This window comes from Drosophila virilis, unplaced genomic scaffold (assembly GCF_030788295.1).
Source record: "Drosophila virilis strain 15010-1051.87 unplaced genomic scaffold, Dvir_AGI_RSII-ME tig00001507, whole genome shotgun sequence".
In the NCBI taxonomy this organism is placed as follows: Eukaryota; Metazoa; Arthropoda; class Insecta; order Diptera; family Drosophilidae; genus Drosophila; species Drosophila virilis.
In genome coordinates this window covers 1,002,599-1,021,371 of record NW_027212839.1, presented here as the reverse complement: position 1 = coordinate 1,021,371, position 18,773 = coordinate 1,002,599, and positions in this window count along the sequence as shown.

Below are 18,773 nucleotides of genomic sequence, written 5' to 3'. Positions count from 1 at the left end.
TATAAGATGCTGTGTTGTCTAACATCTCGGGTTGGATACAGGTGTAGGATGTAATCTATCCTTTTAATGAAGGCGTTTAGTTGATCCGTTGATCCGTCAAAGCTTGGCACCTGTCTAAGTTGTGAAAGGGCCTGGTTGAGGTGTTGTTCAGATAATTCCATGGTCATCTTGGTATAATACACTTTTTTTCGGTAGATGATAATCTTTGTTTTTGAATAGTTTTGAGTTTGTAGGATTGAACTTTATTGTTCTTTGATTTTGCACTTTTATTATAGATTATAGTTTGTGATGGATTACTTGCTTAAATGTTTTTTTTTTTGTGTGTGTGTCTTAAAAAGACTCAGTAATAACGTATTGCAGGGATCAAACGATATGCAAAGCCAGTCGTTATTAACTGTAGTAGCTTTAATGCCCAAAGGGTCAATATTATTAAGCTACTAGTGACCCGAAGGTTCTTGTGCGGATACGTATTCGAAAAAATGTTTATTACACTCCGACAACACTTTCGGTCGCGATTGTGCGTTAGATCTGGGAATTAATTATCCTTTAGCCATCTTTACTTTTTCCCGACGTATCCTACCGGCTGCGCCAATTAAGTCTTACACGTTAGGTTACTATAAAAAAAATACATTTCATTTTATTATTTTCACTTAACGGCTACTTTTGTTGAGTACATTCAGATTTGCTTCCCGAATATGAACTGATTTATCTAACTGTTGCGGTCGCTTAGCAAACTTCGCTTTGAGAGAGTTTGAGTCAAAATTGAGTGAAGTTTGAGCTGCGTCAGCAATTATGCGTGGGATAGTGCTCTGATGGGAACATTGACAGTGGCGTGATATTTAGGGTGAATTGTTTATGTCTACCAAAAGGGGGACAGTTTGATCTTGACCAATGTCGATGTTATCACCAGGCTCTTTGTTTACAATATTAGAAATGTTTATAATTGTGCTTATGCTTATGTGCTAAGTTATGTTAAAGGGTGGGTGCGACTATGGATATGTCACTATATATATATTCAAACTAGCAATTAACTTATTAAATAAGTTAACGTTATAATTATTTTCTATTTTAGTATCTGACTTAAGTTTCGATTCATATTTAATTATTCTTTGTTTTCTTAATATAACTTTAATTTTTTAAAATATTGGGAAAAATTTCTTGAGTTTATTGAGATTCCGCTAATCAAAGGCGTCAAGATGCCATTAATCGTAGTCTTGTCTATTACATAGAGAATACTGAAAGCGTTTGCTTTCGAAATTCTCAACGTTTTGCTGACACTCGTGAGTGCTACGGTGATATTCGTGAAGAAGAGCGTAATACTGACGCCCCGGCCCGATCTAAAAGAAGAAGAAGTGCTCGATTTCGACAGAATGAAAAGAATCTTGATGCAGCAGCTCGCGCAACTCAAAGACAGGATGAGAATATGCTGTTCGGCGACAAAATCTGGAGTACCATACCCAAGAACGTGAGCGCGATGCAGAAGCCCATCCTACAAGGAGACATGACTTAGAAAATAGACTGCAAGAGCAGGAATTACACACAGTGGAAAACACTGTGCGTCGCCAAAACGTGAACATCGGCGAGATGCAGCAGCCCACGTTACAAGGCGACAGGATTTAGAAATTAGACTGCAAGAGCAGGAATTGAACACAGTGGAACACACTGTGCGTCGCCAAAACGTGGAGTACCGCGAATCAGAACGCCAGCGAGATGGAGCAGCCCTCGTTACAAGGCGATAGGACTTAGAAGTAGTTGTTTAGAATGTGATCAGAAAGGAGGCCCAAAAGCATACGTTTTTCAGCAAAAAAGTTGCGCTAAAGTCAAATATTCGCAAACATTTGTGAAAAGTCCGGTTTTGTAGTTATATTGCAGAAGAATAATTTATTTGTAATACAAAAGATCGGCATTTATTATGTTACCTTAAGCATTTCAAAAATAAATAGTTACGGGCGCACTATTCAGTGTAAGAATGACCTTTTTCAAGAGGTACTACACTGCGCGTCGGCGAAATAAACGAGAAAGAAGGGCTATCTTCGGCACGCCAAAGATCTAATACCATTGCAGATCCAACCTTTTCATAACGCTCATAGTGCTTTACCTCTATCTAAGAAGTACCGGGAAAATAGTAAATGCCGAGTTTGGTCATGATATCTTGATAAACAAAATGTTTTCTTACAACTTAATTTTCGACCGATCGATCCTATGGCAGCTATATGATATAGTGGTGCGATCTTAATAGGATTTTGCATATAAGTGAGGAGCTTAGAAAAACTAATAAATTCCGAGTTTGGTCAAGATATCTTGAAAAACAAAATGTTTTTTCATACAAAAACTTAATTTTCGAGCGATCGTTCCTATGGCAGCTATATGATATAGTGGTCCGATCTTAATAGGATTTTGCACATATATGAGGAGTAAAGTAGAACGAATAAATGCCGAGTTTGGTCAAGATATCTTGAAAAACAAAATGTTTTTTCATACAAAAACGTAATATTCGACCGATCGTTCCAATGGCAGCTATATGATATAGTGGTCCGATCTTTTTAGGATTTTGCACATATTTGAGGAGTAAAGTAAAACGAATAAATGCCGAGTTTGGTCAAGATATCTTGAAAAACAAAATGTTTTTTCATACAAAAACTTAATTTTCGACCGATCGATCCTATGGCAGCTATATGATATAGTGGTCCGATCCAGCTGGTTTTCACATATGTGCTGCGTGCAACAGAAAGAGGGAGTTCTGCAAAGTTTCATTAAGTTAACTTTAAAACTGAGGGACTAGTTCGCATAGAAACAGACAGACGGAGAGACGGACTTGGCTATATCGACTCGGATGTTGATGCTGATTAAGAATATATATACTTTATGGGCTCGGAGATGTCTCCTTCTATGCGATACACATTTCACGACAAAATAATAATACCCTCTGCAAGGGTATAAAAATTGAGCGGGCATGCTTTGCAGCAAATTTTAAGTCATGATTTTCGATTATCGGTGTTAAAAGTTTTACTAAAACCAATTGTTCCATGGAAGTAAATTTTAAAATGGTAATCAAGGAAGGCGTCGGTTTTGACCCCATAATGTATACAAAGACAATATTCACACTAAGATGAGTAACGCCCATACATTTGAATGCGACGCAAAATTTCTAGCCTGGCCTTTCATCTGGCCTTTGAGGCTTCGTACGGCATGCCTGCCGACTGGTTGTTCGTTCTCCAAAGACCAGAACAACGAATGCCGAAGTCACGGCTTGCTAATGCTGACACGAGCTACGAAGTTAATCGCCAGCCTGCCTTCAGCAAAGCTGGTCGATGCTACTTTTCGTCGCTTCGTTTTCGAAGTACATTGAGCGCAAAAGTTTAGAACATACGATCGACGCAAAGTGCTTGTGCTTTATCCATGAAATGCATGCTTTATTTCAATGATATATTACCCTAGATATTACAATTTATCTTACAGAAAAATTTAAAACCATATAATTTTTACACAAGGCGCTTCTTGCGCAATAACTATGTTAAGAAAGAAGCACACTTTTCTTTTTGGACAGTGTATGCTCGAGAAAAGTTCTTGTCTCAGCCAATAGGGTGCGTACACCTTTCGTTGTATGCGTGAATTATACATGCTTAAGAACTTTATAGTATGTATGTATGTGTTGTTATTCACTGTTCTGGCTTTAGCTGGCAAGAAATTAATTTTGTTAGTTTTCTAGCGCAGATCATGACCTATCCCAAATTTATCTTGATATATGAATGCATTTAGTGTACTGAGGTTGGCTCCGCAGAAAATATGTGTTTCTAAGTCGATGCAAATATTTACATAGTTTCTTTAAATTAAATTAAAAAATAAAAGAGTGCTAAAAAATACAATTCCATTTCAAGTCGACTCGAAGGTCATATTTAGTTATGACCTAGATAATAGCCTCCTCGCGGTGCTCCCTGCGTACTTTGTTCTTTATAATTCGAACAAAAAACAACAAAATAAAAAGCAACGAGAAAGAAGATCTAATACCCTTGCATACCCAACCTTTTCATAACGCTCATAGTGCTTTGCCTCTATCTAAGAAGTACCGGGAAAATAGTAAATGCCGAGTTTGGTCAAGATGTCTTGATAAACAAAATGTTTTTTCGTTCAACTTAATTTTCGACCGATCGTTCCTATGACAGCTATATGATATAGTGGTCCGATCTTTATAGGATTATGCACATATATGAGGAGTAAAGTAAAACGAATGTGCCGAGTTTGGTCAAGATATCTTGAAAAACATAATGTTAATTCATACAAAAACCTAATTTTCGACCGATCGATGCTATGGCAGCTATATGATATAGTGGTCCGATCTTAATAGGATTTTGCATATATATGAGGAGCTTAGTAAAACTAATAAATGCCGAGTTTGGTCAAGATATCTTGAAAAACAAAATTTTTTTTCAGACAAAAACTTAATTTTTGACGGATCGTTCCTATGGCAGCTATATGATATAGTGGTCCGATCTTTATAGGATTTTGCACATATATGAGGAGTAAAGTAAAACTAATAAATGCCGAGTTTGGTCAAGATATCTTGAAATCAAAATGTTTTTTCATACATATGAGCAGCTTAGCAATCCTAATAAATGCCGAGTTTGGTCAAGATATCTTGAAAAACAAAATGTTTTTTCATACAAAAACTTAATTTTCGACCGATCGTTCCCATGGCAGCTATATGATATAGTGGTCCGATCTTAATAGGATTTTGAATATATATGAGGAGTAAAGTAAAACTAATAAATGCGCAGTTTGGTCAAGATATCTTGATAAACAACATGTTTATTCATACAAAAACTTAATTTTCGACCGATAGCTATAAAACTGAGGGACTAGTTCGCATCGAAACAGACAGACGGACAGACGGACATAGCTATATCGACTCGGCTGTTGATGTCTCCTTCTATGCGTTACACATATCACGACAAAATTATAATACCCTCTGCAAGGGTATAATAAAAATAATTAAATGTATCTTGGAAAACAACAAATTTGCAGTTTTATTTCCTTAATTTATTTTGTATTATTAAAAAATAATAATAATTTAATTAATAACAAATTTCATAAATATTTGCATCAACTTAAAAATACAAATTTTTTTGTACGGAGCCAAGCTCAGTACACAAACTGCATTCATATATCAACAGAAATTTTGGGTAGGTCGTGATCTGCGCTACAAAACTAAGAAAATTGTTTCTTTGCCAGCCAGAGACTTTGCCAGAGCAGTGGATAACAACACAATCAAATATGCTGTTATGGATGTATATTCACACGCATACAAACATAATTGCGTGCACGGCCCTCACAGAGCCAAAGCTGAGAGCAATTTCTATTTTTAGCTTTTTCGTTTTCGTTCTCAATTTTCAAAAAATCAAGCTGCATAGTAGCATTTTGTTGTATGGCGTTACTCATCTTAGTGTTTACATCGTCTTTGATGCATATATGTTCTTGATCAGAGCGACGAGATGAATCGATTGAGACATATTTACCTCACCATTTCTCTGTCTGGTGGTATGACATATGTACTATATATACATATGTGCAAATATTGATACATTTGCGTATATACGTACTAATACTATTTAAGCCAAACTCTTCGACAGGAAGAAATGTATAAATGATATTTAATAATTATTAATATTATTATTGAGAACATTATTAATCATCATAAAATCATCATTTATTTTGGTAGTCTTGATTTCAAACATAAATAGTGACGCGCCTTACGTCCAAAAAAGAGCACGGACATTTTGAAGCGGCGAATTAACAAATTGAGAGGGCATGCTTTGCAGCAAATTTTAAGTCATGATTTTCGATTGTCGGTGTAAAAAGTTTTACTAAAAACAATTGTCCCATGGAATTAAATTTTAAAATGGTAATCAAGGAAGGAGTCGGTTTTGACCCCAGAATGTATACAAAGACAAAATAAATACTAAGATGAGTAACGCCCACACATTTGAATGCGACGCAAAATTTCTAGCCTGGCCTTTTATCTGGCCTTTGAGGCTTCGTTCGTCATGCCTGCCGACTGGTTGTTCGTTCTCCAAAGACCAGACGAACGAATGCCGAAGTCGCGGCTTGCTGATGCGGACACGAGCTACGAAGTTAGTCGCCAGCCTGCCTTCAGCAAAGCTGGTCGATGCTACTTTGCGTCGCTTTGTTTTCGAAGTACATTGAGCGAGAAAGTTTAGAACATACGATCGACGCAAAGTGCTTGTGCTTTATCCATGAAATGCATGCTTTATTTCAATGATATATTACCCTAGATATTAACAATTAATTTTACAGAAAATTTTAAACATAAATAGTGACGCGCCTTACGTCCAAAAAAGAGCACGGACATTTTGAAGCGGCGAATTAACAAATTGAGAGGGCATGCTTTGCAGCAAATTTTAAGTCATGATTTTCGATTGTCGGTGTAAAAAGTTTTACAAAAAATAATTGTCCCTTGGAATTAAATTTTAAAATGGTAATCAAGGAAGGAGTCGGTTTTGACCCCATAATGTATACAAAGACAATATAAATACTAAGATGAGTAGCGCCCATACATTTGAATGCGACGCAAAATTTCTAGCCTGGCCTTTCATCTGGCCTTTGAGGCTTCGTACGTCATGCCTGCCGACTGGTTGTTCGTCCTCCAAAGACCAGAGGAACGAATGCCGAAGTCGCGGCTTGCGAATGCTGACACGAGCTACGAAGTTAGTCGCCAGCCTGCCTTCAGCAAAGCTGGTCGATGCTACTTTGCGTCGCTTTGTTTTCGAAGTACATTGAGCGAAAAAGTTTAGAACATACGATCGACGCAAAGTGCTTGTACTTTATCCACGAAATGAATGCTTAATTTCAATGATATATTACCCTAGATATTAACAATTAATTTTACAGAAAAATTTAAAAACATATAATTTTTACACAGGTCGCTTCTTGCGCAATAACTATGTTAAGAAAATTGCACACATAGATTGATTTCACATTTCTTTTTGGACAGTGTATGCTCGAGAAAAGTTCTTGTCTCAGCCAATAGCGTGCGTACACCTTTCGTTGAATGCGTGAATTATACATGCATAAGAACTTTATAGTATGTATGTATGTGTTGTTATTCACTGTTCTGGCTTTAGCTGGCAAGAAATTAATTTTGTTAGTTTTCTAGCGCAGATCATGACCTATCCCAAATTTATCTTGATATACGAATGCATTTAGTGTACTGAGGTTGGCTCCGTAGAAAATATGTATTTCTAAGTCGATGCAAATATTTACATAGTTTCTTTAAATTAAATTAATATTATTTTTATTCTCCAATTAAGAAATAAAAGTCGACTCGAAGGTCATATTTTGTTATGACCCTATTATACTTATAATAGCCTCCTCGCGGTGCTCCCTGCGTACTTTGTTCTTTATAATTAGAGCAAACAATAACAAAATAAAAATAAATAAAAATTAATTAAATGTATCTTTGAAAACAACAAATTTTCACTTTTATTTCTTTAATTTATTTTGTATTATTTAAAAATAATAATAATTTAATTAATAATTTCAAATATACAAAATTTCATAAATATATGCATCGACTTAAAAATACAAATTTTTTTGTACGGAGCCAAGCTCAGTACACAGAATGTATTCATATATCAACAGAAATTTTGGGTAGGTAGTGATCTGCGCTACAAAACTAAGAAAATTGTTTCTTTGCCAGCCAGAGACCTTGCCAGAGCAGTGGATAACAACACATTCAAATATGCTGTTATGGATGTATATTCACACGCATACAAACATAATTGCTTGCACGGCCCTCACAGAGCCGAAGCTGAGAGCAAATTCTATTTTTTAGCTTTTTCGTTCTCTCGGCTGTGAGAGCGCAATGCTACAGATTTCGTTTTCGTTCTCAATTTTCAACGAGAAAGAAGGGCTATCTTTTGCACGCCAAAGATCTAATACCCTTGCAGACCCAACCTTTTTATAATGCTCAGAGTGCTTTGCCTCTATCTAAGAAGTACCGGGAAAATATTAAATGCCGAGTTTGGTCAAGATATCTTGATAAACAAAATGATTTTCATACAACTTAATTTTCGACCGATCGTTCCCATGACAGCTATATAAGTGGTCCGATCTTTATAGGATTATGCACATATATGAGGAGTAAAGTAATTTTCGACCGATCGTTCCCATGACAGCTATATGATATAGGGGTCCGATCTTTATAGGATTATGCACATATATGAGGAGTAAAGTAAAACTAATAAATGCCGAGTTTGGTCAAGATATCTTGAAAAACATAATGTTTTTTCATACAATAACTTAATTTTCGACCGATCGTTCCCATGGCAGCTATATGATATAGTGGTCCGATCTTAATAGGATTTTGCATATATATGAGGAGCTTAGTAAAACTAATAAATGCCGAGTTTGGTCAAGATATCTTGAAAAACAAAATTTTTTTCAGACAAAAACTTAATTTTCGACGGATCGTTCCTATGGCGGCTATATGATATAGTGGTCCGATCTTTATAGGATTTTGCACATATATGAGGAGTAAAGTAAAACTAACAAATGCCGAGTTTGGTCAAGATATCTTGAAAAACAAAATGTTTTTTCATAAAAAACTTAGTTTTCGTACGAACGATCCTATAGCAGCTATATGATATAGTGGTCCGATCTTAATAGTATTTTGCATATATATGAGGAGCTTAGTAAACCTAATAAATGCCGAGTTTGGTCAGATATATTGAAAAACAAAATGTTTTTTCATACAAAAACTTAATTTTCGACCGATCGTTCCTATGGTAGCTATATGATCTTGTGGTCCGATCTTTATGGGATTTTGCACATATATGAGGAGTAAAGTAAAACTAATAAATGCCGAGTTTTTTCAAGATATCTTGATAAACAAAATGTTTTTTCATACAAAAACTTAATTTTCGACCGATAGCTTTAAAGCTGAGGGACTAGTTCGCATCGAAACAGACAGACGGACAGACGGACATGGCCATATCGACTCGGCTGTTGATGCTGATTAAGAGTATATATACGTTATGGGGTCGGAGATGTCTCCTTCTATGCGTTACACATTTCACGACAAAATTATAATACCCTCTCCAAGGGTATAATAAAAATAATTAAATGTATCTTTGTAAACAACAAATTTGCAGTTTTATTTCCTTAATTTATTTTGTATTGTTTAAAAAAAATAATAATTTAATTAATAATTTCAAATATAAAAAATTGCATAAATATTTGCATCGACTTAAAAATACAAATTTTTTTGTACGGAGCCAAGCTCAGTACACAAAATGCATTCATATATCAACAGAAATTTTGGGTAGGTCGTGATCTGCGCTACAAAACTAAGAAAATTGTTTCTTTGCCATCCAGAGACTTTGCCAGAGCAGTGGATAACAACACATTCAAATATGCTGTTATGGATGTATATTCACACGCATACAAACATAATTGCTTGCACGGCCCTCACAGAGCCGAAGCTGAGAGCAAATATTATTTTTAGCTTTTTCGTTCTCTACAATACTACAGATTTCGTTTTCGTTCTTAATTTTCAAAAAATCAAGCTGCATAGTAGCATTTTGTTGTATGGCGTTACTCATCTTAGTGTTTATATTGTCTTTGATGTATATATGTCCTTGATCAGAGCGACGAGCTGAATCGATTGAGTCATATTCACCTCACCGTTTCTCTGTCTGGTGGTATGACATATATACTATATATACATATGTGCAAATATTGATACATTAACGTATATACGTACTAATACTATTCAAGCCAAACTCTTCGACAGGAAGAAATGTATAAATGATGTTTAATAATTATTAATATTATTATTGAGAACATTATTAACTTATTTACTTGAAGTTTTTAAAAAAAAAATCATCATTTATTTTGGTAGTCTTGATTTCAAACATAAATAGTGACGCGCCTTACGTCCAAAAAAGAGCACGGACATTTTGAAGCGGCGAATTAACAAATTGAGAGGGCATGCTTTGCAGCAAATTTTAAGTCATGATTTTCGATTGTCGGTGTAAAAAGTTCCACTGAGAGGCTCTAATAAAAATTGTACCATGGAATTAAATTTTAAAATGATAATTAAGGAAGAAATCGCTTCTGAGCTCATAAAGTATATATATTCTTGATAAGGAAGGCAAGCTGACTAAGTAATATCCGCCTACCTGTTTTCTGTCTGTATAACATAAGTTATGTTCACATACATATATAAATTATATATGTTCAAAAACTGGTCAAATTACCTATACATGGAAGTCCCATCATAAATCATTTTTTAATCTATATAAACAAATTAAAATATGTTGTTTAATGTTTAATATTATTTTATTTAATATTATTTACATTTATGACTGAAGCGCAAATACATTAAGTTATACAACTGTAGTATGAAACTATTATTAGTATTATTGATTCGATTAATGATCTTTTGCATTCAAATATCACTGGAAGTGCGCGTAATGTAGATATTCAGTGAACGTTCAAAGGGAGCTTTTGAAAAGGCGAATTCGCCTATTGTCAGGCGAGACAAACGAAATTGCCATTCACTCTTCAACCGACCATCGATTTGTGCGGTCGTCGATTCTCGATTGCGATTGCGATTCTAAGAATTTGTGTTTTTCTTAGATTTAAAACTGATAAAAATTAATATTCCATTTAATAAGATCCAGTGCAACTGAAATTAAACAATTCTACGGGTATTTCAGGGCTTTGGAGAATATTAAATGTAACAATCTATAATCGGTTTTGCCGCATAAAATCGTCAATTATTCCCCGTCAGTGCTAGTGAACATTTGAATGTGTATTTGTGCGTTGACTCGACGTACGGCCTTACCTCCCCCTCAGACTAACAACCTGTGTGTGTGCGTGTGTAAACATTTAGTGTAAGAGGCGCACTTGCTAGCGGTGGGTCAATAATACGTGAGTGTTAGTGTTCATGTACGCGTTGTGAATCTGCTTTGCCAAATATTTTCTGGATGTGTGCACTACACCTGTTATACTGGATTTTGCCTAAATGGAAAAATCGCAAGCTTAGATAGTCTTTTTAAAAACTTATTGATTTATAATATTCTCCGTTTTCAATACATATTTATATATATATAAATATAATAATATATATAGAATATATATATATTCAAACTAGCAATTAACTTATTAAATAAGTTAACATTATAATTATTTTCTATTTTAGTATCTGTCTTAAGTTTCGATTCATTTTTAATTATTCTCTGCTATCTTTATATAATTAACAATAATATAATTTCTTGAGTTTATTGAGATTCCGCTAATCAAAGGCGTCAAGATGCCATTAATCGTAGTCTTGTCTATTACATAGAGAATACTGAAAGCGTTTGCCTTCGAAATTCTCAACGTTTTGCTGACACTCGTGAGTGCTACGGTGATATTCGTGAAAAAGAGCGTAATACTGACGCCCCGGCCCGATCTAAAAGAAGTGCTCGATTTCGACAGGATAAAAAGGATCTTGATGAGACAGCTCGCGCAACTCAAAGACAGGATGAGGATATGCGAGCTCTGGAGCAGACACAAAATACAGCAGACCATGCTGTTCGGCGACAAAATATGGAGTACCATACCCAAGAACGTGAGCGCGATGCAGAAGCCCATCCTACAAGGAGACATGACTTAGAAAATAGACTGCAAGAGCAGGAATTACACACAGTGGAAAACACTGTGCGTCGCCAAAACGTGAAGTACCGCGAATCAGAACGTCGGCGAGATGCAGCAGCCCACGTTACAAGGCGACAGGATTTAGAAATTAGACTGCAAGAGCAGGAATTGAACACAGTGGAACACACTATGCATCGCCAAAACGTGGAGTACTGCGAATCAGAACGCCAGCGAGATGGAGCAGCCCACGTTACAAGGCGATAGGACTTAGAAGTGGTTGTTTAGAATGTGTTCAGAAAGCATACGTTTTTCAGCAAAAAAGTTGCGCTAAAGTCAAATATTCGCAACCTTTTCATAACGCGCATAGTGCTTTGCCTCAATCTAAGAAGTACCGGGAAAATAGTAAATGCCGAGTTTGGTCAAGATATCTTGATAAACAAAATGTTTTTTTATACAACTTAATTTTCGACCGATCGATCCTATGGCAGCTATATGATATAGTGGTCCGATCTTTACAGGATTTTGCACATAAATGAGGAGTAAAGTAAAACTAATAAATGCCGGTTTTGGTCAAGATATCTTGAAAAACAAAATGTTTTTCATACAAAAACTTAATTTTCGACCGATCGATTCTATGGCAGCTATATGATATAGTGGTCCGATCTTAATAGGATTTTGCATATATATGAGGAGGTTAGTAAAACTAATAAATGCCGAGTTTGGTCAAGATATCTTGAAAAACAAAATGTTTTTTCAAAGAAAAACTTAATTTTCGACCGATTGTTCCTATGGCAGCTATATGATATAGTGGTCCGATCTTTATAGGATTTTGCACATATATAAGGAGTAAACTAAAACTAATAAATGCCGAGTTTGGTCAAGATATTTTTATAAACAAAATGTTTTTTCATACAAAAACTTAATTTTCCACCGATCGTTCCCATGGCAGCTATATGATATAGTGGTCCGATCTTTATAGGATTTTGCTCATATATAAGGAGTAAACTAAACCTAATAAATGCCGAGTTTGGTCAAGATATCTTGATAAGCAAAATGTTTTTTCATACAACTTAATTTTCGACCGATCGTTCCTATGACAGCTATTTGATATAGTGGTCCGATCTTTATAGGATTTTGCACATATACGAGGAGTAAAGTAAACCTAATAAGTGGCGAGGTTGGTCAATATATCTTGAAAAACAAAATGTTTTTTCATACAAAAACTTAATTTTCCACCGATCGTTCCCATGGCAGCTATATGATATGGTGGTCCGATCTTAAGAGGATTTTGAATATATATGAGGAGTAAAGTAAAACTAATGATTGCCGAGTTTGCTCAAGATATCTTGATAAACAAAATGTTTTTTCATACAAAAACTTTATTTTCGACCTATCGTTCTTATGACAGCTATATGATATAGTGGTCCGATCTTTATAGGATTTTGCACATATATGAGGAGTAAAGTAAAACTAATAAATGCCGAGTTTTGTTAAGATATCTTGAAAAACATAATGTTTTTTCAATCAAAAAATTAATTTTCGACTGATCGATCCTATGGCAGCTATATGATATAGTGGTCCGATCTTAATAGGATTTTGCATATATATGAGGAGCTTAGTAAAACTAATAAATGCCGAGTTTGGTCAAGATATCTTGAAAAACAAAATGTTTTTCATACAAAAACTTAATTTTCGACCGATCGTTCCTATGGCAGCTATATGATATAGTGGTCCGATCCAGCTGGTTTTCACATATGTGCTGCGTGCAACAGAAAGAGGGAGTTCTGCAAAGTTTCATTAAGATAGCTTTAAAACTGAGGGACTAGTTCGCATAGAAACAGACAGACGGACAGACGGACATGGCTATATCGACTCGGCTGTTGATGCTGATTAAGAATATATATACTTCATGGGGTCGGAGATGTCTCCTTTTATGCGTTACACATTTCACGACAAAATTATAATACCCTCTGCAAGGGTATAAAAAATCAAGCTGCATAGTAGCATTTTGTTGTATGGCGTTACTCATCTTAGTGTTTATATTGTCTTTGATGTATATATGTTCTTGATCAGAGCGACGAGCTGAATCGATTGATACATATTCACCTCACCGTTTCTCTGTCTGGTGGTATGACATATGTACTATATATAGATATGTGCAAATATTGATACATTTACGTATATACGTACTAATACTATTTAAGCCAAACTCTTCGACAGGAAGAAATGTATAAATGATGTTTAATAATTATTAATATTATTATTTCGAACATTATTAACTTATTTACTTGAAGTTTTGTAAAATAAAATCATCATTTATTTTGGTAATCTTGATTTCAAACATAAATAGTGACGCGCCTTACGTCCAAAAATGAGCACGGGCATTTTGAAGCGGCGAATTAACAAATTGAGAGAGCTTGCTTTGCAGCAAATTTTAAGTCATGATTTTCGATTGTCGGTGTAAAAAGTTCCATTGAGAGGCTCTAATAAAAATTGTCCCGTTGAATTAAATTTTAAAATGATAATCAAGGAAGGAACGCTTCTGACCTCATAAAGTATATATATTCTTGATTAGGAAGGCAAGCTGAATCGACTAAGTAATATCCGCCTACCTGTTTTCTGTTATGTTCACATACTTATATAAATTATATATGTTCAAAAACTAGTCAAATTACCTATACATGGAAGTCCTATCATAAATCATTTTTTAATCTATATAAACAAATTAAAATATGTTGTTTGATGTTTAATATTATTTTATTTAATATTATTTACATTTATGACCGAAGCGCAAATACAATAAGTTATACAACTGTGATATGAAACTATTATTACTATTATTGATTCGATAAATGATCTTTTGCATTCAAATATCGCTGGAAGTGCGCGCAATGTAAATATTCACTGAACGTTCAAAGGGAGCTTTTGAAAAGGCGAATTCGCCTATTGTCAGGCGAGACAAACGAAATTGCCATTCACTCTTCATCCGACCATCGATTTGTGCGGTCGTCGATTCTCGATTGCGATTGCGATTCTAAGAATTTGTGTTTTTCTTAGATTTAAAACTAATAAAACTTAATATTCCATTTAATAAGATCCAGTGCAACTGAAATTAAACAATTCTACGGGTATTTCAGGGCTTTGGAGAATATTAAATGTAACAATCTATAATCGGTTTTGCCGCATAAAATCGTCAATTATTCCCCGTCAGTGCTAGTGAACATTTGAATGTGTATTTGTGCGTTGACTCGACGTACGGCCTTACCTCCCCCTCACACTAACAGCCTGTGTGTGTGCGTGTGTAAACATTTAGTATAAGAGTGTGGGGAGCACTTACTAGCTGTGGGTCAATAATACGTGATTGTTAGTGTTCATGTCCGCGTTGTGACTCTGCCTTGCCAAATATTTTCTGGATGTTTGCACTACACCTGTTATACTGGATTTTACCTAAGTGGAAAAATCGCAAGCTTAGATAGTCTTTTTAAAAACTTATTGATTTATAATATTCTCCGTTTTCAATACATATTTATATATATTTAAATATAATAATATATATAGAATATATATATATATTCAAACTAGCAATTAACTTATTAAATAAGTTAACATTATAATTATTTTCTATTTTAGTATCTGTCTTAAGCTTCGATTCATATTTAATTATTCTTTGTTATCTTAATATAACTTTAATTTTTTGAAATATTGGGAATAATTTCTTGAGTTTATTGAGATTCCGCTAATCAAAGGCGTCAAGATGCCATTAATCGTAGTCTTGTCTATTACATAGAGAATACTGAAAGCGTTTGCCTTCGAAATTCTCAAGATTTAGTGACACTCGTGAGTGCTACGGTGATATTCGTAAAGAAGAGCGTAATACTGACTCCCCGGCCCGATCTAAAAGAAGTGCTCGATTTCGACAGGATGAAAAGGATCTTGATGCAGCAGCTCGCGCAACTCAAAGACAGGATGAGGATATGCGAGCTCTGGAGCAGACACAAAATACAGCAGATCATGGTGTTCGGCGACAAAATCTGGAGTACCATACCCAAGAACGTGAGCGCGATGCAGAAGCCCATGCTACAAGGAGACATGACTTAGAAAATAGACTGCAAGAGCAGGAATTACACACAGTGGAAAACACTGTGCGTCGTCAAAACGTGGAGTACCGCGAATCAGAACGCCAGCGAGATGGAGCAGCCCACGCTACAAGGCGATAGGACTTAGAATTTAAAGTGCAAGAGCAGGAAATTAATACATTGGAACACACTGTGCATAGACAAAATGCAAAATATCGTGCATCTAAGCGTATACGTGATGCTTCTGCTCATGTAGCGCGAAGGCTAAATGTTAATGTTCGAGAGCTAGAGCAGGAAGCTGATACAGTTCAACATAACATTCGTCAACAAAATGAAGTATATCGCACTGCAGAGCGTGAAAGAGACGTCTTAAATCGGCGAAATGCTCGTCAAAATATTATCGCAAGATGCCGAGAACAAGTCGTCAATTTCTCTCAAAGACGAGTTACTAGAAACCAGTCTCGTACAAGAGAGATCGAATGGAAAAATATGACTGAAGCTTATAAACTTTAGAAATAGTTTTCAAAATCGTGCAATATAGTCAGCTCAGCAATCTCAGAGAAATAGAGATGCCAGAGAAGAATTGTCACCTAAACAGCGCGAGCAGTTTTTTTTGCCAGAGATAAATACCTGGAAAATATTAAGAAAGGCCCTACAGAAATATGCACATCATGCGGAGGAACTTGGTTTCCTTTCCAAGTAAAGCTTTTGAATAAAATAAATATATCGGCAAAGTTTTGAAGCATGGACCCTTTAAAAGCATTTTATCTGTCCAATAAGTTCCTAAGTCTATCTAAAGACTATTTGTTTTCCTCAACTTGTCGCCGACACATATCGTCCGGCAAGATTCCGAAAATCTGTCTCTCCGAGGGGTTCAACTTTCCTTAAAATTCCAGACTATCTTAAGGACTTAACGTGTCTTGAAGAGCGTTTAATTTCGCCAAGAATCCCATTTATGCGGAAAATTTCTGTTGTGCAGTTAGAGGAGCTGTGGTCAACGTACCAATTTCTCTTTCGGAAACTGTGACAGCTCTTCCGCGCACCTTTGAAAACAGTCATGTAGTTCAAATTCATTTGAAGCGCAAGGTCGAACATGCGCATAATTTCATGACTGACACAATTAGGCCGGCTCGTGTGCTCGCAGCGTTGCGGTATTTGATAAACACCGAATTATATCTTAAGCACAATATTTCTCTTGCTTCCAACTGGCTAGGTGTAAATGCTGACAATGAAGGATCCAGCTAATATAACAACTGTGGATAGCCTCCTTCGCTAAAGTATCTAAAGATTGCGTTGCCGCAGTTTTCACCAGCTAACTATTATTATATATATTTTTATATTATATTAAATATAAGCTTCGATTTTTTTATATTTTTTTTTGGTGTTCTGATCAGGTTTATCCTAATCCAGGTGGACAGGATACTTTGTTGGATAACGAGTCAATAGAAAATAATGCTATAATTGGTCGTATTCCAATGGCTCGACCAATTGATTGGCGACGACCAATTGATATGACGACAGATGAGGATGCTGAAGAATTATCGTTCCCAACCATTTCATGTGGCGAATGAAAGCTAAACTACTGATTGTCGAAAGGCCAAATCACAGATTCGGTATTACGATCGTCGTTGCGCGAAAGTACCAAAAATATGTGTAAGTGTTATGAGCTCACACGCATAAAAGTTCAATTTCTATCTGCCTTCGGAAAAAATCAATAACACGACAATAAAACCGTTGGTAACTTGAGAGATGAAGGCTTTGTCAGCAATTTTATGCAGCATGATAACGGATATCGTGTTCTTAAGGGCCTGTGATCTTCTTCAGCACATTGGGAGGCTCAGAAGAACAAAGTGCTGGCAATGATTCGTAAGTTTGGGCTAGCAACTTTTTTCATAACGGTTTCTGCTGCTGTGGAGTGAGCTGGTCATTCTATCTCTCATTTTGGATAATTTCGAAAAAGCTCCACTAATTCGGTCTGATCCTCTGAGTTGCTCAAGATATTTTGACTATAGGTTTAGGCAGCTGTTGAAATTATTTAAAACAGATATTTTTGGAGAATTTCAACTCTCTCACTTTTATTGGAGAATTGAACATAGGGGATCATTCACATGGCATGTATTGGCTAAGCAGCGCCCTAAACTGAATGAGAAAAGTTGTCAAGTTATAGAATTTATTGACAGATTCATAACAACAAACGGAGGTAATCCAGATTTGGAAGAGGTTATTAAGTACCAACAGCACAGACATAGCTTTACATGACAAAGAGAAATAAATAGGCAAATTTTATTTGTCGTTTTAACATGCCATGCCCTCCCATGCCTCAGACTGAGATATCTCCCTCGAAGAGGGAGATTCAAATCTGAGAAGGCATCAAGGCATGTGGAAAAAAATTCAATAGCTATTAGATAGGTCAGTTTAGGACGCTGAAGCTTTAAGTTTAAATAATTTTGATAGTTTTCTTGCACATATACATATATACGGATTATATTGGATATAAATTTGCACTGAGATCGAGTCTTAAAAAACTGCAAGTATTTTTGGGTAGAAAATACTGTGACAAAATGTTGAATGCATATAATGAATATATATTAAAGCTATTTAGAGCCAACATGAATATTCAATATAGTATATATATAGTATATGCGCTTGCTTGTTGTTGTTATATTATATAATAAACTACATAAACAAATTGAATAGAGGGGTTTCTCATTGCGAGAAGACGTAAACGAGATTAGTAGTAAAATTATTTCAGTTAAGGAAAAACTACAACATATCGGTAATTTATCATCAATAATAACTCATCATTGGAACAGAAACAACTGCGCAGGATGATTCATACAACATCCTTGGACTCCATATGTCAGAATGTAGCCATGGCGAGATTTTTGTAAACACTTCGCATCCTGATCAAACAGTTGGTATGGTGAAATCCCAGAGAGATTTAGAAACACTCCCTTCAGATTCAAAAGATTATTTCTTACCAAACTTGCTGGATCATTATGCTCAAAGACCGGACGAATTAAATAATTTGTGGCTAGC